At 49.0% G+C, this 27,099-nt stretch overlaps 1 protein-coding gene across 8 annotated transcripts in view; it reads left to right on the top strand.

Annotated features, from left to right (window-relative positions):
* Positions 1-27,099, top strand: part of CLEC16A (C-type lectin domain containing 16A) — a 224,021-nt gene that overhangs the window by 118,754 nt on the left and 78,168 nt on the right. The window lies entirely within an intron of this gene.

The raw sequence follows: 27,099 nt of genomic DNA, 5'->3' as shown, positions 1-27,099 counted from the left end.
TGAGCAGCCCTGGCAGAAAGAGCGCTTCCCTTTCCCTCTCCCTCCTATGACAGTCCTGAATGGGACTCTCACTGGCCTTGCCTGGGTCACGTGACCCATCTGCAAACTATTGAGTTGTGTAACCGACGATCGTGCCATATAATATTGAGGGTTGGCCTTTGAGCCAGACATCCCAACCCTGTTTCCTCATCTGTAAAACGGGGGTGATCCTTCTTAAATTACAGGATGGTTTTCAAAGTTGAATGAAATTTCGCAGGGAATATCACATGACTGGGCATGGGGCCTACCCTGCAGGTATGCTCGGCAGATCTCAGGCCATGTTACCCACTGACCAGTGAGGTGCCGACGCGGATAAAGAGCCCAGGGTGCTGCCTGACACAGGAGCTTCTCAGCACCCATGCTGCAGCCTGTTCACCTGGCTGGGTAGCTGCTTTTTCTTGCCTCCTTCCTTTTGGTGCCCTCTTTCTTCCTGTCCTTTCTTGGGAAAACAGAAGCTGTGTCTCCTCTGTGTTCTCTGCCCATCTCCTTTGGCCCTTCACCCTTGAGAGATGGCACAGGGATTCCTGTAAGTGTTTAAATTGATCATGTAGCCTGGAAAGAACCATAAACCAGTCTTTCTCTGATTTGGCTCAAGGAAAGAAAGAGAAACAGCTTGCTTTACTGGGCGCCACTCCATCAGGACAGCAAGAATGTTTGCATCTGTGAAAAGGAATTAAATTTTATGCTGGGAATTCATACCTTTGCCCTTCTCCCCCAGGAATGGCCTGTTGAAGTAAAGGTTAAAAGTCTTTCACTTATCAGTTTTCATTGATTGGATTGCTAGTTGAGATCACTTAACTGAGCTATTTGGGTAGTTGGCCATTAAGAAAGTAATGACTGTCTTTACCCAGCCTGATTGCAAATTATGTCTTTTGCTAAAGAGGGCCACAACCAGGAAAACACTAGGAATTGTGCATTTTAAGAGCACATGACACTAGAATAAGATGCTCATGTATTGTTGTTGGTTGACTTTTGTGTGTGTGTGTGGTGGTGGTATTTTTAAATGCTGGAAGTTCTCACCTACATTGGGGAAAAATCATCATATTTTGCGTTTTATAACTGTGTGTAAGAAATGTAAGAAGTGTCCTAGGTGATGGCATTCCTATCTGCTGGATGATGGGAAGCTGGACAGGTTTCCTCTGGAACATGATATTTCATCTCCTGGATGGAGCTTGTGGGAGCTGACTTGGATAACAGGTTTAGGGCTGGTAAACTGTTATCTAATTTGATATGGTCTGACAGAGTTAATAGAATGACAGCTCTACACAGCAGGAAGGAGGTGACATACAGTGTATTTATTAAACTTGTTGCACTTTGATAAGAAACAACAGCCAGAAGAATACTCCCCAGAGCCATCTCACCTGTAGTGAAAGCTGCACTCTGCTGAGCAGCAGCAGGTCTCTGGGCTAGGTGTGGCAGGTGAGGGCTTCTGACAAAGATGCGGTCACCCTTCGGCAAAGGAGCAAGCTGTGCATTCAAGCTGAAGAGGAGAGTGGCATGGTCACAAGCTGGCAACTGTGCAGGCCATGTGTGCCGAGGGGGAGAAGGAAAAAAGGGAGGAAAAGAAAGGAAGGAGAGAAAGAGGGAGGGAGGATTAGATAAAATAGATTAGATTTTTAGAGGAAATAGCATAATAAATCTCCTCACTACAATTTTGCCAAGTCTCATTCCTTCTGCCCCACTATCTTTTTATTTTATTTTTTTAAAGATTTCTTTATTTCTCTCCCCTTCCCCCCCACCCTTTTTGTCTGTTCTCTGTGTCTATTTGCTGCGTGTTCTTCTTTGTCCACTTCTGTTATTGTCAGCGGCACGGGAATCTGTGTTTCTTTTTGTTGCATCATCATGTTGTGTAGCTCTCCATGTGGGCGGCACCATTCCTGGGCAGGCTGCACTTTCTTTCGCGCTGGGCGGCTCTCCTTACGGGACGCACTCCTTTCGCATGGGGCTCCTCTATGCGGGGGACACCCCTGCATGGCAGGGCACTCCTTGCGCGCATCAGCACTGCGCATGGGCCAGCTCCACACGGGTCAAGGAGGCCCGGGGTTTGAACCACGGACCTCCCATGTGCCCACCATCTTTTTAAAAAACCCGGCCTTGCACCCCATCCAGAGTATTTTAAAGCAATTGGAAGTCCTCATTATTTCATCTTTAGATACTTTTCTCTAACAGATGGGGACATTGGGTTGCTACCAATAGCAAATCCTGACCTGGCAGCTGGGAGCCAGGCTGGACAGCCCCTATAGATGGGGCATGTGCTGCCAACCTGGCCCCATCAACATGTGATTTTGCAGCCCCTGGTGTAGTTCAAAGTAATTGGTTTTGTGTTTTAGTCTGTTGTGAAGATTGTAAAGCTCTTGGCACGGTGCTTGGCACGCAGTAGGTGCTCAGTGGTTCAGAGCTTCCTGTTGTCTCCGTTGCAGCTGCCAAGAGTAAGAGAAATATAACTTATGCTGCTGCACTCTAAGGGATTGACGTTTTCTTCTGGACCATTTGGAGAAACATATCCTGAAATAACTCAAATGGGTTCATCGTTTGTGTGATGTCACTGTTTGTGGGGGATAAGAAAGACAACCCTCGCCGCGTTGGCCAGATGCAGAGCACTGTCCCCCATGCAGGCTGTCCTCAGCCTGCTGAGCCAGTCTCCTGCTTGGCACTGTGAGGACATGCAGGCTGGGAGAAGCATTCCTGCCTAGGACAGGATCCTTGCCTGTTTCCAAAGAACGGGTACAGTCTCATTTCAGGGGGATATTCACCCATCGTCCAAACACCCTAAGCAGATTTCAGCAACCAGGAGTCTTCAGCTTCCAGGTTCCTTCCCAGCCTTAGTCATGTGGGCACTTGACATTTACACAGTTGTACCCATGTGGCATGTGCCCAATCTTGTATTCTGATCTATTCAGTGCTAGGAGTTGGGATGTGATGGTGAACCACAGCCAGACTCGTTCTCTGCTCTTATGCTGCTTCTGGCTTGGTGGGTGTGGGGGTAGACCACAAACAGCAACATAAATAAATACCTGATCACAGATTGAGGAGACGGCTCTGTGAAGATCCTGAGCTATCCCATGCTAGATAGCAACTATGAGAAAAGCCCTCAGTAGGTAGATGAAGAGGTGCCATGTAAACAGGAACCAGAAGTTTCTATGGGAACATCCAGAAATGAGGCCCATCAGACAGTATGGCAGGGGTGAAGCTGAATGGTGGGAAAGAGCTTGGCATGTTCCAGGACCCTAAAGGTGGCCAGTGTGGCTGACTTGCAAGGAGCAAGCATGGAGAGTGGCCCAGGATCTCAATTCCAGTACAGCAGGGAGCCACCAGAGGGTTTTCCACAGAAGCATCGGTCCTGTCAGTACATTTCTAGAACCAGAACTGCTGGGTCAGCCAGTCCGAGCAGAGGCCTCTGGACCATGATGAGTGGCCAGAGAGGCCACTGAGCAGAGTGGTTATGAGCAGGGGCCAGGAGCTGACCATGTCTGCAGGGAAATCCCAGCTTTGCCCCCTCACCACTTACCAGCTGTGTTGCCTCAGACAAGTAACTTCATCTCCTGGCATTTCAGTTTCCTTCTATGTAGCATGGGAGTTGCTAGGAGTATCCAGTGAGTTCACATGTAAAATGCCTGGAACAATGCCGGCACAAATGCAGGGGGCCAACTGCATCCATGGCAGCTCTGTCCTGGTGGCAGAAACCTTGGTACCCTTGACTCCCCTCTTTCTCTCAAACTCAACTTCCATTGGTCAGCAAGGCTATTGGGCTCTTCCTTCTGAACATACGTGTCCAGCATCCCACCATCCCTCCATGCTCCACTGCCAGCTTCCAGTTGAGCCACCCTCCTCTTCACCTGCTTTGCATTCTTGCAGTGGCCTCCTGACCAATCAGTCACTTTGACCTTGGCCCCTACAGTTTGTTCCTAGCACAGCATCCAGTGTTATCCTTTTAAAATATGAGGCAGATCATGTCCTTTCTTACTCAGAGTGGCTGCCCATTTCACTCTGAGTAAAGAGCAGAGACCTTTACAGTGACCTGTAAGACTGAACGTGGTCTGGCACTGCCTCATTCGCCCTGCTTCCTTCATTCCTCACACACACAGGCATGTTCCCCCGCTCAGGGCCTTTGCTCTGGCTGGACCCCCCACCTGCAGACCATTTGCTCCCTGGCTTCCTTCAGGCCTTTGCTTGGCTGTTACTAACCTGAGGTCTTCCCTGGCCTCATCTTGCACATTGCAGTGGACTTTTCCTTGCCATGGCCCCTTCATATTTTGCCCCTCTCCTTTGTTCTCCAGAGTACTTAGAATTATTTTTACCGTCATCTTGTTTATCTGTCTACACATGCAGTCTGTCTCTCTCTCTCACATACACACACACACACACACATACAAATGGAAGCTGTAACGAGGGCATTGATTGCAATCTATCATTTTCACTGCCTTCTCTGCAGTACCTCAAATAAAATCTGGCACATAGTAGGTTCTCAGAATGTATTAGTTGAACAGATGACTGTCTCAGGTCAACTGAGCTCTATTGACATTTGAGTTTGGGACCTGTAGCTACTATTAGCAAGGAAGAGAATGAGTCCAAGTCAGGGTTGAACACCTTCATTGGGACCACCCACAGTGCTTGTTAAAGACGCAGGTTTGGGGGGCCCAGCATGAACCTCCTAAGTTGCATTCTCTGGTTCCACACACCCAAGTTTGAGAACCACAGGGTCAAAAGACCCATGAAGGCTTTATTTTATTTTATTTTATTTATTTTATTTATTTTATTTTTGTAAAGATTTATTTTATTTATTCCCACACACACACACACAAACCACTCCCCCCTGTTGTCTGCTCTCTATGTCCATTCGCTGTGTGTTCTTCTGTGTCTGCTTGTATTCTCATTAGTCGGCTCTGGGAATCAATCCTGGGATCTTCTGGAGTGGGAGAGAGGCAATTACTCTCTTGTGCCACCCCAGCTCCCTTGCTCTGCTACGTCTTCTTATTCTCTCTCCTCTGTGTTTCTTGTTTGATCATCTTGCTGTGCCAGCTCTCCACATCAGCTGGCACTCCATGTGGGCCCCCTTACCACGTGGGCCAGCTTGTCCTCACCAGGAGGCCCTGGGCATTGAACCCTGGACCTCTTATATGGTAGATGGGAGCCCAGTTGGTTTGAGCCACATCCATTTCCCCCACAAAGGCTTTAGATCCCTGAGATCAGTCTGCCTGGCAATCTGTTGTAACCTATTTTTGAAAGTATTTTTGAAAGGAAATTGTAGACAGAATCCTGGTTTATAAGACAGAAAAGCAGAGTTTGCTGAGTGATGTAGGTCGGATGTAATGCACTGGAGTACTGCTCCGCTTCGTGCTGCATCCTCACTTCCAGGTGGCCCCTGGATAGACCCATATGGTCCTGTGGAACCCGGTGTGGCAACCTGCAGTTGGCCCTTTTGGACCCAGTTCTGTGAAGTTCTTGCCCAGCCCTCAGTTATGGCAGGGAAGAGACTTGCCCAGGGCTCCCCTTTCTGTACAGAAGCACCCAGAGGGAGGAGGTCTTCAGCAGGCACTTGCCTCTGTGCCCTTCAGGACAGCCCCTGTGGCCCTGCCTGCTGCCGGCTACAGGCCTGCCAGGCCCAGGAAGCCGCAAGGATAAACAGCAGAAGGATGACGTCCGTGTTCCAGATCCCCCTGCCGTGCTTGACGTTCAGGCCCATGTCTCCTTCTCTGTTGTCCTTTTGTTTGTTGATGAATACTCTTCTTTTTTTCTGAAGAAGGGATTTGAAGCAGTATTCCTCTGCATTTCCCAGTTTCTAGCATTCTGTATCTTTCATCCCACCTCCCTTTCAGACAACAGCTTTTAGTCAAAGTGGAAGCCTTTGGCTGTATTCGTCTCATAGCCTAGAGATTCATTTCCAGCAAAAGTGTTGTGAGGCTCCCCAGGCAAGTGCTGTGGCTTGTTTGTAAGTCCATGAGCATATAAGCTCATTGATTTGCTTCTCTTGCATAGCTGGCATAACTTTTGGCCCTGTCAGTTCTGGAAAATTCTCTATGTTGGCTTGTTTGGCTGTTGGCCCAATGTCATTGTCATGTGCTTCACCCAAAAATGAGAAAATATAAATAATAAAGATTATGAAAGACAAATTCAAAATGAGGGATATTTCAGAAGACAGCTGACCTGGATTTTTCCAAAATGTGAATGAAAAACCACAAAAAAGGGGGAGGGGGAAGCAGGGAAATGTCTGGATCATAGAGACTTAAGAGACATGATGTCTATGAACTTGGATTGGATCTTGGATTAAGGAAAAAGACTAGTTTCAAAGGATATGGGGAAGGAGGGGGGCGAGGATTGAGAAAATTTGCAAATAGGTCATATATTGGATAATGTAATTGAGGTCAATATTACGTTTCTTTGGTATAATAATGGCATTGTGGTTCTGTGACAAAAAGATCTTACTAGGTATAGACTGAAGTATTTGGGGATAAAATGTTAGGATGCTTGCAACCTTGGAATGGGTCAGAAAAGTGCATATGCAGGAGAGGGTAAACAAATGTGCCTGAAGAGTAACAGTTGATGAATCTTGATATGAAGGGCGTGTGTGTGTGTGTGTGTGTGTGTTTATTTTACCATTCTTTAAATCTTCCTGAAAGTTTGACATTTTTCAAAATAAAAGCTTGTGAAAGGGGCAAGAAAGTGATCAAGTCCTTGAAAACCCAGAACTGAATGAATGGGCAGGTTCACGTTTAGGAACCAGAGCCTTGGATTCAGTAAAGCCTGGGTTTGCATCCCAGCTGTGTGACCTTGGGCAAATTGGATAATAATCTCTCTGAGTCTTTCTCTCTCATCTGTAAAGCAGGGCTAATAGTGCCTGCTTCAGAGTTATTCTGTAGATTAAAAGAGAGGATCCATCAAAGGTGCTCAACCTCATATTCAGTGTGTAGCTTTGGAATACACATGGTAATTATCATTCATCATCTTGGCTACATGATGGTGATGGATACTGGAATATTTATTTTCTTGTGGGAAGGTTCTCTGTAAAAGTTCTGACAAAGCAAAGCCTCCTGACTCTTTCTGTACATAGCACACGCTGAAAAGTGGAGGAGGTCATACCAGCTGGCTAATGAAATGATAAATTCCTTGGAAAGAGGACTTTCAGGAAAGTGGGTGCTGGCTGATTGGAGAAGAACTGAAACCTCCTGGGGAGGCATGGTTCAGACCCAGATGGCTCCTTGGGGGCAATTGAGTTCAAGCGTTCCGGCACGGAGCCCTGGAGAAGTGGTTTGTTTAGCTCTGACTCTGAAGTGGCCTAATGCCGTTAACGTGAAATCTGAGAAGCAAGTGTGTTTGTGGCATTTGAAGAGTCAGGGTGTGTGGCAAGTGTGGTTTTGTGGCTCTTGGGCCTATACCCACCCCCACCCCCACCCCCGCGTTTAGTCTTTAAAGAGAACACAGCTCACATTAGTCTCTTTGTGTGTAGACGGTCTCTTTGTGTGTAGACGGTCTCTTTGTGTGTAGACGGATGGTGTAGAGCTTGGGGGCACCCCCGCCTGCCAACTTGGAATCATTCCTCATCTCACACCCACACGATCAGGGTGTCACCAGCCTCTGTGCTTCCATCTCTCCCCAGTCTTGGTTGTCCATAGCCTTGCCTACCCCAGTCTGCCTAACCTGCTGCCTAAAGCCAAAAGGCCCCTCTGACCCATCCTTACTTCTCTGCTGGTAACAGTCTTAGAACTCCTGGGCATGGCTTCCCAGAGCTAGCCTCCAGTCTCTTCTTCTGGCCTTCCAAATGCTGCATCCCAGCCCCCCTGGCTCATGGGGATGCTTGAGCTCCTTGCCCAGCCTGCAGCTTTCACCCCTTCTGCCTGAATTGCCCTCCGAAGCCCCTCCCAGCCTCCTTCCTTGGCCTCTGCCCCACTACACTTCTCAAACCTGCACTTACCCTTCTACTGTATCCCTGGTGCCCGAGTCTGTGCCTGACACATTGTGGGCACTGGAAAAGGCCTGTTGGAGGTAACTAATTACAGTCTTGGGGAGCAGGTATAGCTCAGTTGGTTGAGCTCCTGCCTCCCATGTACAAGGTGCCAGGTTCAATCCCTGGTGCCGCCTAAAAAATAATAATAATAAATAAAACCTTAGTGGCTGCTTTGGATGTTCATAAACACATAAGGCAGTTTTTTAACACAGAAGTCGCATTTCTATCTTGTCCTGAGTAATATTAGGCAGTTGCCCATGTTCATCATTACCATATATTTGAATAGTCAGGGTTTTTTCCCCCAAAAGATTTATACTAAGAATCTTACACATCGTAGTGTTTTCTAAAAATATAGAATGTTTTAATTTCAACAGTTGACTTACCCTAAATCATTTTACCTCTCTAATAGCTAAAATGCTCCTTTTGTGTTTGTTTTGTTTTGTTCCTCTTTGGAGCTGGGACCCTAATCTGGACCAACCAGAAAAAAAAAATTATGTTCTCTAAGGGAATGGAAAACATGAAATTAACAGCATTTCCCCTCTCTGTGAATTAGACTTTTCCGTGTGCTTGGTGAATAATATCGCTGGCTCCTTTTCAGAAATGAAGTCGAAATATGGAGAAATGAAATTTGTATCTTATAAACTGACTGGAAATGTGATTATAATATACTGTCAGTTTTGTTCAAGTGGAAAATTTTAAAGTAAATCCAATTGCAGTGTTATTTGGTTCTTTTAAAGCAGGATGATGTAGCTGTTTCCTGCGTATTGATTATTTGATTGGTACCTGTCTGCTGGACCGATTCTTTTTCCCCCAGCAATGCTCATTGACGTGGTTTAATGTATATTCCTGTAATCTTTCCCTGTTTTATAAACTTACAATAATAATTGAGCTACATTAGAGAGACATGTTCTGCTGAAATTACAAGGTCATCTAATGGCTATGCCCTCTTTTGTTGGTTTCTGTACTGAAGTAGTCCTAAGACAATTCTTTTGAAAAAAAAGTCCATTTTTTTTCTTTTTCTCTGCAGAGCAGAATTTCTCGATTCCATTCTGTGGGTGGGGAGATGAGGCATTTGGGTAGTAGAGACCAGTTTTGAGCTTTTCACTTCTTTGCTTAGTAAAATTATTTCCACTGAAGACATTCTACAATTTAAATAGTTTTTTCCAAATCCCAGTACTTCCCATTCATTCGAAATGGGTCTACAGTTTTGATTTCTCAGATCTGCGGGAAGCTGGCAGCTTAGATTTGCTCCAGGAGCAACATCTGAGGCATCTCAGTGCCCTCAGGAGATGGCGGATTCTGGGTGTGGCTGCGCCTCAGGACAGCCAGGAGTTCAGGCCAGGGTCCTGCGGGCAGTGGAGTGGCCCAGCACTCTGTAGTTCTGTGACATGGTTGTGTTTTTTGGCCTTCCTAAGCCTCGTAACTCCCTGTAAATAGGAGGTGCTGATGCCACCTGCTTCCTGTTGCTGCTGGGAGAATGAGTGCTGAATACAGTGCCCGGCATGACCTTGGGGAGTAGAGTTGGCTGACAAAGAGGTATCTCAAATTCCCCCAAAAAAACTGAGCTTTGTGTTTCTCGCCCAAACCCTGCTCCTTCCACAGTCTTCCCCAGCTCAATAAATGGTAATTCCATCCTTCAGGTTCCTTAGGCCAAAAACCGTGGAGTCTCCTTGCCTTCTCCTTTTCTAACCTCTGCTAACCAAGCTGTTCGCTAATCCTGCCCATTCAAGCTTCATAAAACACCCAGAACCTCACTCCTCACCATGTCAGCGCCTCTAGTCTGGTCTGGATCCTGACTCTGGAAACAGTTCTCTTAGTGGGATGCCAGCTTCCCCCCAAATGTCCTTTCTCCTCCAACAGCCAGTGGCATTATTTTAAAGCAGACATCAGAATCCTCCGCAGCTCTGGCTTCCTATCCCAGGGTAAACTACAGAGTCCTGTCTGTCCCCCGCCAGCGCCCTGTGTGACGTGCACCCACCTCCCACCCCGTACTATCTTCTCACAGTTCCTCCCCAGTCATAAGGAGCTCAGATGTCCATCCTGGATGGCTGGCTGCAGAGTGCCTCCCCAGTCCCCCAAGGCCTCGCGAGGCTACTAATGCCAGCCTCCTCGATGACATCTGGCTGACTTGGGGGTGGCGGAGTGGGAGGCAGTGAGAGCTGCCACAGGAAACTGGAATGCATGGAGGCAGCCGGTTGGGGTTTAATGAGTTTCAAGATGCCCTTCTCTCCAGCCCACGCAGCAAGGCTGTCTGGGGATCTACCCACACAGGCTTCTCTGCCGAAGCCGCCAGCTCCCACCCCCCACCCCCAGTACCCACCTCCAACACCCCACACTATTGCCAGAGGCAGAGGCAGTGAGATGACATGGGATCCCAGGCCTCTGGAGGGGGAGGATTGGCTTCTGGCCCTGGAGCTGATCAACCACAGAACAGCCAAAACAAACCTCTGGAGCGATGGACCCAGCAGCAGACAAGGTGACCTTTATGGAAGGTCTAAATCAGGAGAACACCGCGCCCCTGCCCATCACCTCTCCCAACCCAGAAAGAGGGCGTACCACTCTCCCCCACGCCCCCGCTGCCTTTCCAGCTCTCGCTCCACTGGTACACAGCAGTCCCCACTGGGAAGAACGGGAAAGGGTCGCCGGATTGTGCCTCCCTCCCATCATCTCTCAAGAGGAAGAGGGAAGTGGATGTGGCTCAACAGATAGAGCATCCGCCTACCTTATAGAAGGTCCAAGGGTTTGATACCCAGGGCCTCCTGACCCGTGTGGTGAGCTGGCTGCTGCACACAAGGAGTGCCAGCCCACGCAGGGATGCCCCTGCATAAGGGCGCCCCCACGCAAGAATGGCCCCTGCACAAGGAGAACTGTCCCACGTGAAACTGCAACCTGCCCAGGAGTGGTGCCACACACACGGATTGCTGATGCAGCAAGATGACCCAACAAAAAGACACAGATCCCCAGTGCTGCCTGAAGAGAATACGAGTGTATACAGAAGAACACACAGCGAATGGACAGAGAGCAGACAACGGGGGGGAGGGGGAAGGTAAATAAATAAATCTTTAAATTAAAAAATTTTAAAAAAGAGGAAGAAAGGCTCCATTCAAAAGATTGGCAGGAAGCGCTGAGAGGTGAATCCTAAATAGGGACCAAACTCAAGGCACCTGGGTTAACATGGAACGACCATAGAATCTCTTCATTAAAAAGCAAAAGCAAGTGTCTCTGTTTAAAATTCAAGGACTCCCAGGACGAGGATGGTAGGCAATCTTCCTGGTGCCTGGCAGTAGCTCGTCTGAACTTACTTTTCAAATAAAAGTCAAATGTTGTTTGCTCTGCTCAGCTTTTAGGAAATCTATGGAATACTGAGCTTGGGACATTCAAAAGCTTAAATTGTCACTTCCACTTCGACCTGCTGGAAAATAGAAGTGAAAAGTGGTTTGCTGTGCTGCCTCTGTCCATGCCCAGGCCCCACCCCCAAGGCTCCGTGACTCAGTTCTCTGGGGCAGGGCCCTGGCATCTGTATTTTTAAATGCTCCCCAGAGGATTTCATAGTTCAGACAGTGTTGAGAACCACAAGGCTAGACGGAGTGAGGATTGTTTTGGAACTCAACACTCAACCTCCTCTTTGCCACTCTCCAGGAATTCCCATTCCCTCTAGGAGCTCTCCTCGCCTACCCCCTAAACAGCTGGATGTTGTCAGGGAGGCTGGCTTTAGCACCACGAGGTGGCAGTTGCATCTCTCTCTGGGTTCTCAAGTGAGCTTTCAAGACGAAAGCCACATGCCATCAAAATCTTAAAAGTTTCTTGGGCCAGCCCTGTGGTGGAGCGTGGCTGCTCTGAACAAGCCTAACATGGCTGGTCTCCAGTCCACAGCTGAAATGGACCGTGGTCCTTTAGCACCAGAGGAAGACAGAGCGATCGGCTTGCGCTGAGGGCCATGCTGTATGTAACAACTATCTTGAGCCCAGAGAATCACACTGGGGGCTATGAGGAGTGCTGGGGAGAGTTAGGAGGGGCCAGGGCCAAGGAGGAAAGCCCAGGTCCCATCCGCTCTCAGGTTCATTGGGGCCCCAGCTCATTCTGTGCAGGGGCTGCTGGCCAGCCTGTAGTACTTAAGCTCTTACATTTCTCTCTCCTTTCCCTTCCTCCCTAATGCATGCTGTTGAGTCTGTGTCGGTCAACCAGACCTACAGTGTGCCTCTCCCTTAGCCGAAGACAAATCACTTAGCCTCTGCAATTCTTGGGGACCTTGTGGGAGAAAGGAAGGTCCTGGGTGATGGGACGGTCCCCCCAGGTACCCCCACCCCCAGCACTGCCGACTGTTCCATGCGTTTAGGACTGACAGGGGCTGGCCTGGAGCCACCCTGGCAGAGCTCTCACGCTCAGAAGTGCTAAGTCCCCAGCCCATCCCTAACTCTCCTGGTTGCCCTGAATCCTCGCCAGAGTAAAAGAAAAATTGCCTCAGGGGCAGACAGAGACTCTGCTGGGCTGAGTCAGGCAGCCGGGCCTGGGAGACTTGGAAGTCGGCCTTAGTCAGCTCTGGGCTCTCAGTGCTCACAACTTTTCAAAGTCATTTACTTATAATTAAGCACTAAAAGTTCTCAGTACATCTTCCCCTCCACCCTAGGTTCAAGGTGAGATAGACCTTTCTTTCCTCTCCCCACCCAATCCTCATGCAGAAAAGCCCCATGCAACTTCCTGATTTTTCAACTTGGTATATCCAGATTATCTTTTACATTCATCTGTTTTCATTACCCATACCCAAGCCTTCAAGCTTTGTAATACACTTTGCATTTTTCTAAATGCAATCGGGGTTTTCCAGAGCTGTACAAAGCCAGGAAATATGCTTGTCATTCAAGTGACTCGGTTAACCTTTAGCCTTTAACTTGCTGCTTGTAAAACTTATCTCCCTTGCAGAGATGTTTTGTATTCTCTAGAGCACCAAATCCGATGAAGACCTACAGCTCTTTTTGTTTCCTGCTGAGCCTCCTCCCTTTGCTGCTCCACTCAGATGAGCCAGGTTCCAGACTCTCACAGAAGAAGCTGGAGGTGGAAATGGGTGTCCCAAGTTGTGTCTGGAAGACTCCAGACTAGAGTTAGGCACCTCCTGGTACCTGAGGTCTCCCAGGGGCCCTGGCTGTGCTGCTCCCCTTCCTGTTACAGCATCCTCTGCTGTATAACTTAATAATGATAGTAGATATCATCTCTGGTCCTATTTTCCCACGCAGGCACTGTTCTAAGCATTTGTGTTAACTCCTTTAACCCTTCCTACCTGGCTAAGCTGGTCCTGTTGTTTTCCCCATTTTACAGACCAGGAAGCTGAATAAATAACCTACCCAAAGTCATACTCCTCCAAGAAGGAGGGAGCCAGGACACAAATGTAAGATTCTGCCTGCAGAACTTGTACACTTGACTCTAGGCTAGAAACCTTCATCCAGTCGCTTGTCCACTAATGTGTATGTGTCCATGCATCCATCCATCCATCATTTATTGAGTGGTGGGTACTGTGCCAGATGACGGGAATACAAAGAATAATAAGACACAAGCAACTGGTGGCATCCTGACAGGATTTGTTATAGATGCATCAACAGTTGGCTCTGCCTTCTTTGGTGGTGACTGCAGGATACAGTGGGGAGAATGGAAAGCATTTTGGGCCATTCCTGGGGGTGGGGAGTAGCCTGGGGCTGGAGATGTTCTGAAAGCCTGAGCTGTTGACTTGATGTTCAGCAGCAGTCTCAGAAAGGGCGTTCCAGGCGGAGGGAGTGCCCTGAGTGAAAGCACAAAGCTGTGTTTGGTGACCGTAATCATTACCCTTGCCTAGAACACGGGAGTGGTGTATCAGTTTTCCATTGCATCTATAACAAATCACCACAGACTTAGTGACTTAACACACATTTGTCATCTGTAAAAAGGTCTGTCAGAAGTCTTGCAAGCCTCTTTGGAGTAAAATCAAGGTGTCAGGGCAGTTTTCCTATTTGGAGCCTCGGTTTCCTTGCTTTTCCAGCTTCTAGAAGCTACCCACATTCCTTGGCACATAACCCCTTCCTCCATCTTCAAAGCCAGCAATGTGGGTTGAGTCCTTCTCATATCACATCAGTCTGACCTCCTCTTCTGCCTCCATCTTCCACTTTTTAAAAAAGATTTATTTATTATTCTTGCCCCCCCCCCATTGTTTTGTGCTCACTGTCTGCTTTCTGTGTCCATTTGCTATGTGTTCTCCTGTGTCTGCTTGTCTTCTCGTTAGGCGGCACCAGGAACCAATCCTGGGACCTTCTGGAGTGGGAGAGAGGCGCTCAATCTCTTGCACCACCTCAGCTCCCTGGTCTGCTATGTCTTTTATTGCCTCTTCTCTGTGTCTTTTTGTTGCATCATCTTGCTGCACCAGCTTTCATGAGGGCCAGCATTCCGTGTGGGCCAGGACTGCTCTTGGACCAGCTTGCCACACACGCCAGCTTGCCTTCACCAAGAGGCTCCCAGGAATTGAACCCTGAACTTCTTATATGGTAGACGGGAGCCCAATCTCTTGAGCCACATCCACTTCCCCCTCTTACGCTTTTAAGGACACTTGTAACTACATTGGACCCACCCAGATAATCCAGGATAATCTCCCCATCTCAAGACCTTTAACTTAATCACACCTGCAAAGTCCCTTTTGCCATGTAAAGTAACATAGTGGCAGGATCCATGGATTAGGGCATGGACAATTTTTATTTGGGGGGGGGGGTTGCATTATTCTACCTACACAAGTGGGAAGAAGGAGCTGGTGACAGATGGGACTAGAGAGGTATGCAGTTGAGGTGAGAACCAATGGCAGAGGAACAGGCTAGAGACTGTACCCTCTGGATGTGCCTCAGCTCTGTGACCTGGGCCCCACCTCCTGCATGCCCTTCGCATAACCACTGACATTAAGCCCTCAGTGCGGGCTGAGGCATGTCCAGCCAGCCCTTTGGCCTCAGAAACAGCAAGCTGCTTTCCTCTTCTGGACCCAGGACTACACTTTCATGATACCGATAACCAGGTTAAAACTCTCCTCTTGGCACCCCTCCCCACTGCCATCCCTAGGGCATCCCTGTTCTCTGCCCACTGATGCTCCCCCAGTTCTGGACATTCTCAGTAGTTTGCCTTCCCCAGTGCTGGACGCCCACACTTCCTGCCTGTCTTGCCCGTCTCCTCCATCCTTCTCCGGAGCCCCTGCTGGAGAGGCTCTTCCTAGGGTTGGTGCTCCCCCAGGCAGCTCAGGCTCACTTCTCCCCAAAGCCCTCCTTGCCCATTTGCCCTCCAAGGCTCAGGCATCACTCTCCGTGACCATTTGGCTCCCTGGTCCTAAACCACTCCCACCCCCACACAGCACCCACTCCCTAGCGTCTTCAAGCCACAGGGGGCCATTATTGTTTCTACTCACAGTCATTACTCCAAGATAATAGAATGTTTCCATTACATTTCAGTTCCCTGGAAGCTAGAGAAGAATGGGGATTCTCCAGCCAATTTTAGCCAGGGGAATTTCAATAAAGCCTAAGTTTTGGTTTTGAAGGACACCCTTCTCCAGAAAAGGATTTAAGATTTCCAGTCATTAAATGGTCTGTTGCAGAATGTTAGTCCTTTATTGAAATGGTTATATTTTTAAAATAAAATAAATGTGTGTTTTGTTGTTTTTTCTCAAGAAATGAGAACATTATTGACAATGACGGAAACACATTTCTGATTCAGGTCTGAAGTGTATAGAGAATTGAGGTTCTGCAGAGTCCTGCAAATGCCTCCCTTGATTTTGATGCCTCTTGTTAAAAAACAAACCCACAATAACCTTAGCTCCTGTGTGAGTATGCACATGCCTATAATAGGAAATCACAGGAACTTGCTTTAGAAAGTCCAAATCCACTCTGAGCCATCGCTTGGCTGTTCAGAGCCAGCAAACGCAGGATTCAGTGGTTGCCCATCCCCAGAAGACCCAGGTTCATGCTTCCACGTCTCTTCCTGCTGTGAAAAAAGGTGTTTCTCTTAAAAACAGGTGGCAGCCCCTTCCTCCACTCCCTACCTGATATCAGGAGACTCCAAAGACAGGGACATGTGGGAGGTACAGTGACACTGCAGTTGGTCAGTTGGGAGGGGGCTCTCTGTCCAGCAGCCATTTACTGAGGCCCTGCTGTGGGCCTGGCCAGGATAGAGGTCAGTGGGCCTCATCATTGAAGAGAGGATTTGCCTCTCTTGAGCCTTCTGTCTTCTGAAGAGAAAGGGTCAGTGCCTTCCTAAGGCCAGTTTCATTTACAGCTGGGTCCAGGGTACTAGGCCTCTCTTGCTCTTGATATAAAGTTTTAAAACTACCCGGCACATCTGTGACCTAGTTTTGTTGTTTGGTTGTATGGGGGTGAGGTTATATTTAGGGTGGGAAATGGAGAGCTGGCTACATATGGGCAACTTGTCCATTCATTTGGGAAGTGAGTGGGGGCTCTGCGTCAAAGGATCTGAAGTTGAAGTTGTGCATCCAGCAGGTCTTTGAATTTACCCTCTGACCCCAGCCCCTACCACCAGCAGCTCCCTGCTAAAGAGCCTGGGCAAAGGCTTGAGAAGTCCTGCAGCCACAGAGCTGGCCGGATAGGCAGAGGTAGTACGAGCTGCCGCATCCAGAGCAGGCCCTGAGGACTTCTGTGTAGAGACCCCACAGTGGGAAGGGACAGAACTTGACCTCTCCTGATCCATGGCCAGCCCTTGCCTTCCAGCCTCCTCTCCTGCCTAACCCAGCTCCTCCTAGCCAGGCAGGAGGGCAGAGAAGGCCATCTGAGGACTCCTATCATGGAATTCATCATATGGAGGAAGGGACAGCACCACTTACCCTTTGCCCACATTTGGTTACTCCACCAGGGATGGAAACCAGCAGTGGGCTTTTTCACCTTGGCAAGGAAGTAGGGCTGGGGGATCCTGGGCTCTTGCCTCTGGGGGACAGCCCTTCCAACTTGAGCCCTCCCCTGCTTTCACCCACAGCAGGTTCTCTGTGCTCCTCAGCAGGGTCATAGCTGTTCAGGCTGACCTTCTGTCTTCTCTCCAGTCACTGCGGCCCGGCCACCCCCACCCGCTTTCAGTTCCTTGGCCATGCCAGACATGCTCCCTCTGCCTCTGGACCTTACTACATGCCCGTCTCGGCTTGGCACGCTCTCTCCCACCACTGTGGCCCCCTCTGCTTGGTCAGCTCAACACCACTTTGCTCTCTTCATGGCATTTGGCACTGCTTTTTATTTTCTGGTTTCATATGATCATTTGATTCTTATAGGCACCAAGCTACTTGGGAATAGGAACCCTGACTCCTATTTACGTTTGAATCCCAGGGCCTACTGCATAGTAGGTGCTCAGTTGAGATTTGCCGGATCTGAATGAATGGAAATGAGAGTGTGTTAGGGACCGAGCCCATAAATGAGGATCCTGGCCTTGTTTTCACAAAACATTTTTGCAGACCTGAGTGCTCTGACAGGCATCTACCATTCTTCCTTACTTTGGCTTGGTCTCTTCTCTCACTAGGAAGTTGGAGGGAGATCAAGACTTTATTCGAGGCACCACCATTAATATTCTGAACTTACCCTAGCTATATGAGTCATCTCCATGGCTGAGGGAGGCAGTGTTTAAACGCTGAAGGTCAGCCAGTACATCAGAATATCTAGTAAATCATACTGCGTTCTACCTGGTTCTCCTCCATTCCCTTGAAAAGCTTGCCCTTGTTCGGCTCCTCTTAAAGATGCTACTTAGGAATAAGCAGCCCAGGCAGGGGTAGTGATTACCTCAAGGAAAATTACTACCATGCTCTGATTTCTGAAGGCATAAAGGGCCTGCAGCCAGCAGCACTTTGGCTGGAATAACTCACAGCCGTGTGGGTCCCCTGGTTTGGGGAGGCCTCTCCTTGGCCCTGAAAATAAATCAGGCTCCCTGTCAAGGAGAGCAAGCTGGTGTCTTTGTTGGCGGTGTTGGAAGGGAGCCAGCTCCAGAGTCTGTCGTTCCTTGGAGGGGTTTGACACCTCCCTGACACCTGTTCTCAGCCCATATCAAGCACAGGATCGGTGGTGGACATTGCTGTGAAGCCCACGTCCCCATTCCCTGGTGGGGTTCTGGGAAGGAGCTTTCTGTCTATCAGAGTATCACATGACAGACCCGTTTGCATTCTGCAATCTTAATTTGATGGTTAAAGGGCGTATTTGTGACTTAAAACAAAAGCTATGATGATTTTAGTGAAGGAAAAGGAAAACTTGTTTAAATGGATTCTTCAGGGTAGAGATGCTGGCTGGCCTCACAGCCAGTGATAACAGGCTTGGGCCAAGTCCTGCCTTTATCACTCTTATCAGGCGCTGCTTGATCGTCTTTTCAAGTTTCTGTTTCTTCTTCTATAAAGTAGGAATACTTTGGCCAGCAACTTAAGGTTCTAAAAAGGACTCAGTGAAAAAAAGTATTTAAATTTATTATAGCATGGTAGCCTGTGTGTTTTCAGCACTCAGCAGTTCGTCATTACTACCTGCTGTAGTCTTTGGTTGCCTGGTATAGAAAAAGGAACACTGAGCAGAGAATTAACAAGCATCTTCTCTCTCCTGCCCTTTTAGGAACAGCCTCATGTTGTAACCTTCTCTTATGTGATGCCGCACTATCTGTGGGACCCTGTCCTGAATGTCTTGCACCTAGCTGTAGTAGTCAGGTCAGGCCAGGCTGTGCGGCAGTAACATATGAGCCTTGAAAACTCCACGATTTAACACAATGAAGATTTATTTCTTGCTCACCTTACATGTCTCGAATGGGTTAGTGGGAGAGCTCCGGGCCCTGTAGGGTTTCAGAGACGAGGCTGATGGGGTCTCTGTCATTGTGTGGCTGCACCAGTTGATATATGCTGCTGCCTCAGCTGCAGGGAAGGGAAAAATGAGAGAGCTGGAGGGTCATGCCCCACCTTCTAAATGTTGTAGCTCAGAAGGGACACACTTTCTGCTCAGTGCCCATTGGCCTCACAAAGCTGTCAGAGGGTGGGAAAATGGAGAAGGGAGGGTGCTTGCTAGGGGCATGACTAGTTGATGAACAATAGATGTTTCAGCCACGCTGGTGAATACACATTCCGTGGGACCTCCTAGTTCTGCACCTGGGGTTTGGTTGTTTGGGGGATCAGGAGCATCCAGCCCTGCCCGCAAGCCAGGAAGAAATCTGAGGAATTACAAATGAGGAAACAGCAAAGAATGAAACTGAGCAGGAAAGGGAAGAACTCTATGAGCCAAGGCCTTGACTGACTCAAGGCAATAGGCAAATACCGACTTGGGCCGAGATGAGGCAAGACCTGTTTATGGGTGTACTAGTCAGCCAAAGGGATGCTGATGCAAAATACCAGAACTTGGTTGGTTTTTATAAAGGGTATTTATTTGGGGTAGGAGCTTACAGATGCCAGGCCATAAAGCATAAGCTACTTTCCTCACCAAGGTCTATTTTCACATGTTAGAGCAAGATGACTGCCAACGTCTGCCAGGGTTCAGGCTTCCTGGGTTCCTCCCTTCCGGGGTTCCTCCCTTCCAGGGTCTTGCTTCTTTCTGGGTTCAACTTCCTTTCTTCCCAGGGCTTGCTTCTCCCTGGGCTCACCATTCCTCTCTTCCTGGGGCTGGCTTCTCTTTCCTCTATGAGCTTAATTCCCAGGGCTCCAGCTTAAGGCTTCAGTATCAAACTCCAACATCAAAACTCCAACATCAAAAAACCCTCAACTCTGTCCTTTTCCATGCTTTTTATCTCTGAGTCCCCAACCCTTGGTGCCCTAATGACGTGGTCCAGTCAAAGCCCTAATCATAACTTAATCACGACCAAGTACAGACCAGATTACAAACATAATCCAATATCTATTTTTGGGAATTCATAACCATGTCAAACTGCTACAGTGAGGGGGGTTGATGGGATCATGTCAGGTACCAGAAGAAGCTCCAGAGGATCCTCTGGTTCCAGGAACTGATGACCCTTCACCCCTCAGAGCGCTAACCTCGGAAGCTTTGCAGGCCAAAACCCCCATGGTGGAAGAAGTAGGCAAGTGTGATGGGCATGGACAGGAGCTTTGGGGGCTGCCAGCTGGGTTCCCCAGCTCTGCCCTTGGTGTCTGTGTGCACGAGGGAGGTGCCATCACCTCTCAGATGCTCAGTTGCCTCATCTGTGGAAGAGGGATGTTGATGACCCTAACTACCCAGCTGGATGCCACGAGGATAAAGTAAGATGACATGCATAAGACACAGTTTGTTGCAGGACACTGTTACTGTTATTGCCATTGTTGTGCTTGGTCTTGCTGAAGACTTGATCAGAGGGTCTTCTGGGGTATGCACACAAGCACCAAAGCCAGGATGAGGCTCAAGCAGGGGTCCCTGGGCTCATACCTCTTGCCTATCAGGTGGAGGCTATGTGGGGTAGTGGTCAGAGCACAACCTGGGGTCCAGCCCCACCCGGCTCAAGTCCCCATTTGGTCTCTCTGTGAGCTTGGGCAAGTTACCTAGCCTCACCTGTAAAATGGGGATAGTTACCATTTTCCCTTCCTGTGGGGCTGTAATAAGGATTCACTGTTCAAACTTTTAGATTTTAATAGTGCTTTGTACACCATAAGTACCTGGGATATTAACTCACAGGTAAGTAATTACCCTATTAAAGACTTAGACAGGACAGGCCAAGTTCAGATGGGAGTGGTGGGAGCAAAGTCTTTATGCCACTGCTTAAGAGAGAACTTAATGACTGCCTGAGTGCCTGGGAGTAGCCCAGTTCTTGTCTTTCTGGAGCCTGGTCCTCATCTTTTAACGCATCTCTACCCCATCTCCTTCCATCAAATTCAGGGTCTCTTTCCCAGCAAAGGCAGTTCTGGGGCTGGTTACCAGTATTCCCCATGTAGGGGGCATTTGAGTATCGCCTTAGAGATGTTTGTCATGCCAAAGAACCAAGTGTATTATTATTTATTGAATGTTTTCTTTGAATCTGTTCACAATTCCGCCCCCCCCCCTTAGGGCAAGTAGAGTAGTAGAGGTAAAGGCAGCCCTAACCTATACCCGTGAAACTATGGGATTGATAGCAAACTATATAGAGAGAAATTTTAAATGATTAAAACAAAATTTACAACCATACCCACACATACTGTCTAAAACCATGGTCTGCATACTATCTTCCAGAACCCTGCCTGCCTGCAAAGCCCTTGACTAATCCCAGAGGGCCAGGCTCACTTTAGCTGCCATGAAGAAGCCTTCCTTCCCCTAGGTATTAGACCTGTGCTTTTCATCTCACAGCAGTAGGAGGTCGGGGCAGTTTTTAAAATACAATGTAATAATCAGTATTGTCATTTTTAATTTACACAATGAAACTGAACTACTTGTTGGTTTTTCAAGGACATGTGTAGATAGTAAATGTAGGCAGATTTTGCTTGGTAGAGCATTGGTGTAGAAGGCTGGATTCAACCCTGAGTTTGAGGAATAGTAACATTCATCCCAGTTTCTTTCAGGCCCTGGCAAAAAAAGGTCTATCCTGCCTCATCAGCACTTCTTCCAGGGAGGCAGGAATCATAAAAGAGCAATTACTGGGAAACAGATGTGGCTCAAGCAGTTGGCCTGCCGTTTACCACATAGAAGGCCCAGGGTTCCATGCCCGGGGCCTCCTGGTGAAGGCAAGCTGGCCCATGTGGAGTGCTGCCCCGCACAGGAATGCCAACCCACACAGGAGTGCTGCCAACGCAGAGAGCTGGCACAGCAAGATGACGCAACAAGAGACACAGAGGAGAGACAATAAGAAGACGCAGCAGAACAGGGAGCTGAGGTGGCACAAGAGAATGATCGCCTCTCTCCCACTCCAGAAGGTCCCAGGATTGGTTCCCGGAGCTGCCTAATGAGAATACAATCAGACACAGAAGAACACACAGCAAGTGGACACAGAGAGCAGACAATGGGAGGGGTGGGGGAAAATAAATAAATCTCTACTATATATATATATAATTATTTATCACAACCGCCAGGGATAAGCATGAAAGATGCCAACTTCTTGCCCCACTACAGTTAAACTGGTCTGGGATCTGCATTTGTTAAGTCCCCCAGGGGGTGGCTGTCCAGCTTGGTTCAGGGGTCTCGTTGTACATGGGCCAGCCACTGAGGCATGGCGGGGGAGCCTGGTGCAGTCAGCGAGGGGCTGGCTGCTCCCCTCTGAGGTGGCTGGGAGGGGAGGCCTGGTGAGTTTGGAGCCGGTGGCGCCCTCCACACTGCGCGCGCACACCCTGTCTTAAAGCCCCGTGGCCGGAGATTCTTGGTGCCACACACTGCTCATTCCCTTCGGGGCCTCTGTAGGCCTTGGGAATCTCAGGAGCCCTGTGGCTTTGGGGCCCTTGTTTCCTTATAGCACAGCCCGTGAGACTTTTCAACCGCGTGGGTGCTCTCCATCCTTACAGGGTCCTCTGCCCTGGGACCCCTCGTCTCTGTATTGACAACATATGCTGGGCGCTCCTTGGTGCCAGGCCCTCAACTGCACACTGAGTATTAGGAAAAATAAAACTCATGGAAGCCTCCCTGCATCTCTGCAGCAGGTAGTAACTGTACTTGATGCCTTTGAGCTCTGAGAGGAAAAAGGACTGGCAGAACCAGCCTCAGAGCCCAGGCTGCCTGGCCCCAAGGCCCCTGGCCTCCCGCTGCATGGCCAGACCTCTATCCACGGCCTTACCTGGCCAGAAAAACCTCTAGGGTGTTTTCTCACACCCAGACACAGCTGCTGGGAAACAGACCTTTGTGTGCCCCACTGGCCAGGGGAGTGGGATTTTTTTCCCTCTGATTCACAGCCTCAGGCCTGAAAGTATACTCACGACCCTCAGGCACAGGCTGAAACCCCCAAAGTGGACTTTGATGGCTGCAGATTCAGTGCTCTGCAAACCTGTTCGTTTCAAAGGATCTGGAATGATACAAAATCAAGACTTTAGCATTGGTTGGAAAATTGGCACCCACTTATAGCATCTCTACCCCTTCTTCTGCCCTGGAGGTGTCACCTGTCCTAGGGTCCAACCAGGATGTGGTCCACCCAAGTCTGCAATTTCATGCTTTCCCTTTGCTATTTAATATAGCAACACATACGTGTGGTAAGATGCTCACACAACCCAAAGGTGGATAGAGTAGAAAGTGAAAGTCCCCCCGTGACCCTTCCCAGCGGTGCTGCGGCCCTGCCCACGCCCACCGACTTCCAGCAGGGCTCCAGCTTCAGCTCAGGCGCGTCTCCTTTCAGACCGTGTTCTCTGTACTTACACACATACATTCTCATGTTCCCAGATGCAGACTTTGTCTTTTCTTGTATACCACTGCCATCCGCGCCCTGGCACAGGGTCTGGCATTAGGTAGGCTCTCAGTATACATATTCACTGCATGAATGTCTGTAGGTGTAGTTTTTACACAGATGGGACCACATACAGCTTGTTCTGCAACTTGGTTTCTGCACTGAAAAATAGGGTTTCCTTGCATCAGGACATGTGGGCAGAATCGATGTGCACATTGTCATGTGAAATGAAGGTGTCCTGAGTGCCACCGTCCCCACCCCGTTGATGGGCATTTAGATGGCTCCCAGGAGAATCCCCAGGGAATAGCCTTGTGAGTCACTCTGTGCTAACAGTGCAGGACTTTGCTGGAAGGGATTCCTAGTTGTGAAGTAGCTGGGTTAAAGCTAGGCATCTTGAGGCTCAAGACGGCTGCTAGCAGATTGCCCTTCACAAAAGAAGCTCTTCCCATTGAGTCCCCTGCCAACCATGCAAGGGGTGCGCATCCCCTCGCCTCTCCCACCCCCACCCACTGTCAGTTTTCTTGTTTAGCTTTGGGGGCAGGGCAGAGCACCTCTGTCTACTGGGTATCATCAGCCTGGCTACCTGGTAGGAGGTGGGGCGCAGGACCTCCCCCTTCCCTGTGGCAGGGTGGCTGGGAAGGCATCAGTCAGAGCACCAAGGCAGCCTGGCGCGGAGCCTGCAGCCCGCTCACTGCATGGGCTAGTCCGCCCAGTCAGCCCTGGTTTCTGTGCCGCTCTTCTCATCCCCACCCTCGCTCATCAGCGAGGTGCCAGAGAGACTTCCTGCGGTTGGAATTTCGGCTTCCTTCAGACCTGCCTAGAGGCCACACAGCTGCGTCCACTCAGCCTGCCGCCATCCTTCACGCTCTGCATGTCTGTTTGGATGTTCCCAACCCCTTCACGTGGTCATTGTGCATTTTAAAAGTACCAGAAATATGCTTGCTTGGATTTTATTTCTCTGCCATATACTCCCATCTCATAAAATAATCCATGCCCTGCGTGGGTTCTAGTTCCTCAGAAGGACTACCTGAGGGGACCTGTTCATAAGGGGGCTAGGCATTTCACTTTGAAATTCTTTATTTGAAGAAGAGCTTAAAAAAAGTTTCATCCCTTTCCTGTGTCTGTGGATTCACTGAATAATTCTTAGGATCTGATCAGAAAGGGACCGTGGGGAAGCCAGACTGGCATTCTTACATGACGAATGTCCCAGGGCTCCGAGTGGTGTTGGCGGGCAATTAGATATTGCTGTGTCGTCTCTGTGTCTCCACAGAGCACCATTTTATTTCTTTTTTTTTTTTAAGGATTTATTTTATTTATTTCTCTCCCCTTCCCTGCCCCCCTCCCCAGTTTTCTGCTCTCTGTGTCCATTCGCTCTTCTCCTGTGTCCACTTGCATTCTTGTCAGCAGCACTGGGAATCTGCGTCTCTTTTTGTTGCATCATCTTGCTATGTCAGCTCTCTGTGTGTGCGACACCACTCCTGGGCAGGCTGCGCTTTTTTTGCACGGGGCAGCTCTCCTTGCAGGATGTACTCCTTGTGTGGGGGGCACCCCTACGTGGGGGGCGCCCCTGCGTGGCATGGCACTCCTTGCGCATGGCAGCACTGCGTGTGGTCCAGCTCACCACATGGGCCAGGAGGCCCTGGGTATCGAACCCTGGACCTCCTATATGGTAGGTGATGCTGTATCAGTTGAGCCACATCCACTTCCCACACCATTTTATTTGTACTTTTCTCCCAGTAACTCTCCACCCACCTGTCCACCCTGCCCTACATCCATAGAATCTACAGGCCAGTGCCTTGGATGGCACCCATGGATCCAGCTTTAAAGCTCCCAGCCTCATTTGTCAGCAAAGACCTTAGGAGTTTTTCCCTCCTATGTGTACATCTACCCCAATTACACCATGAACTGCTTCTACTAAAAGGAACAGGAGATTGATAATTGGGGTTGAGAAAGATATCTCTTATTTCAAAGGGTAAAAGGGAAGCTGGGTGTGGCTTTCAGTAAAAGCTTACTGGCCTAGTCAATGTTAGCCACTTGATAAAGAAGCCACTGTTTGTGGTAGATGTTCTAGGGCCTGGTTCCTAAGGGCTTTGGAGAGGCAAGAGCACGGCTTTGTGGGCTGGAAAGCTAGCCTGACCACTGATGGTAGAGTTTCCTACACCCCTGAGTCTTGGGGCCTCCCACCCATCCCTGCAGGGTAGTTGTGAAGTACGGGCACTGCACAGGTGAGGGCCCTGGCGTGGAGCCATACCTGGTGAGTGAGTGTGCCATGGAGTCCAGCACCTGCACTTAAGCCCTGCTATGCTGCTTACCAGCTGGGTGACCTTGGGCACGTCACTTACCTTGAGCCTGAGGTTTCCTTCCTCTAAAAGATGAAAATTGTCATGAAAGCCTAGGCACAGTGAGTAAAACACAGGCGGCCTGCCAGCAAGTCCACACTGGAGTTTCTGAATGCGGAGTGGCTGCTGAGCTTTCTAGTAACCACAGCAATCTGAGTCCTCACCCCTCCCTCCTAAATCACCCCACTTTTCTTTGTAGGAAAGGGGTGCTCATGTAATTGGTCCCAAACAAGAGTGCTCCGATACCCTGTGGCAGTTCTGAGCACCCTCATACTCCCATTGCCATTGGGAGTTAGGAGGCTTCCCACACCAGCCAGCCCTCTCCACAAGACAAGACCCCGCCCCCCAAAATTATTTGAAAATAAGCTTTGTAAAAACACAATTATACCATTCCCTGGCTTGCAGGCAGTTCCAGAATTTCCTTGAAAAGTTATTTACAAACACTGATTTGTAGCCTAATTGACTTCTGTTCTCAGCCCCAAAACTTTTGGTTTCCTGTCTTTCTTTTTTTCTTTCCTTTCACTCTTAGCACAACAGTAAGAATAGCAGCTCTAGGTCACTATTGGGGATCGAGCACCAGGTCTTTTTCCTAGCAGCTATATAATCTTGGGCAAGTTCTGGAAACTCTGTGGGCCTCAGTTTCCTCTGTAAACACAGGTTGTTGTGAGAATTAAAAGTCCTTAACCCAGTAAGTGGCCCATAATATAATGTTCAGTACACATTAACTGTAGTTATTGTCCTTATCGTAATGGTTTCTGGTCTAGTGGGGAGACAGATCAGGAGTAGGCAGTCCCCCTCCCTCCCCAGAGCGTTGAGGAGCTGAGACAAGGGACAGCTCCACCTGGACCATCTCTCCAGATCCATCCCAGGAGTCTCCTCCTGACCCCCTTCCTTGCCTTCCCTTCCCCTTTGCATCCTTTCACCACACCCTCTGGGCATGTCATGGAATGCCTCTATCTCGCATGAATTAGCTAGCCCTGTCCAACAAAGCCAAAAGAGATGAGTCCTGATTTAGGTAGTGCAGCCAATCCCTGCCTTCCCAGCTAGCAAGCCTGGGCCCTGGAGGCAGGGAGTTTGGAGCCATGAAGCCATTTTCCTCAACTAGTCCCAGTTCCCATGGCCATCCACAGCCAGTGTGTGGTAGTCTCTGACTCAACACTGTGTATTTGTGTGTCTCATGGCCTCCTGACACGAGCTGATGCATCCTCTGTACCTAGCCAAGAAGCAGCATTTTCCCAGGGCCTGGAAGACCCAGCTGCGAGCATATCTGGAGGGTGTCATACAGCAGGTGTATGATGGACAGTGAGGTGACTTGACCAGACTTGATTTTCCCTGTGATTGTCTCCCCTGTCCCCCTCGGTTGAAGGACAGTGACTGGGTCTTTATATCTTTATACTGCCTGGCATGGAGTCATTGCCAAATAATAACTCTTGAACCAAAGTCAATGTTTTATTTTCTATCAGTTTTTATTTACAAACACTATACCCACCAAGCCAAAACTCCCCTCCACCACAC

Source organism: Dasypus novemcinctus, chromosome 23, assembly GCF_030445035.2.
Source record: "Dasypus novemcinctus isolate mDasNov1 chromosome 23, mDasNov1.1.hap2, whole genome shotgun sequence".
In the NCBI taxonomy this organism is placed as follows: domain Eukaryota; kingdom Metazoa; phylum Chordata; class Mammalia; order Cingulata; family Dasypodidae; genus Dasypus; species Dasypus novemcinctus.
The sequence above is the reverse complement of the archived record's forward strand: the minus strand, read 5'-3'. Positions and strand labels throughout refer to the sequence as shown.